The sequence below is a fragment of the Neofelis nebulosa genome, chromosome 5, assembly GCF_028018385.1.
Source record: "Neofelis nebulosa isolate mNeoNeb1 chromosome 5, mNeoNeb1.pri, whole genome shotgun sequence".
Classification (NCBI taxonomy): Eukaryota; Metazoa; Chordata; class Mammalia; order Carnivora; family Felidae; genus Neofelis; species Neofelis nebulosa.
The window spans coordinates 140525411-140525823 of NC_080786.1; positions in this window are offsets into that span (position 1 = coordinate 140525411).

Below are 413 nucleotides of genomic sequence, written 5' to 3' on the forward strand. Positions count from 1 at the left end.
CTGAACCGAAGTCGGACGCCCAACCGACTGAGCCACCCAGGCGCCCCAGAAGAACAGATTTTAAGACAAGTCGCTCAGAAGCTGACAAGTTGGTCCTACAATAACCACAATTTTGAAAAAAGGAGAACAAGCAAGAACTCGGAACATGCCAGACAGCTGTACTAATGAAAACTGCAAGGCAGCAACACAGGGCAGACACATGGGCCGGTGAAAACCCCCGGGGAATGTGAAGGAATGGGACACAGGACAGCAAGGCAGGAGCACGGGGTGGAGAGAAAGAACATGGTAGAGAATAAGTGACTATCCGCGTGGGGTAGGCAGGACTTCAAAACCAAATCAATCCCTTCCCTCCCTCTATATGCAAAAGTATACGTCAAGTACACAACTAAAAAATGTGAAAAACGGGACTTGAA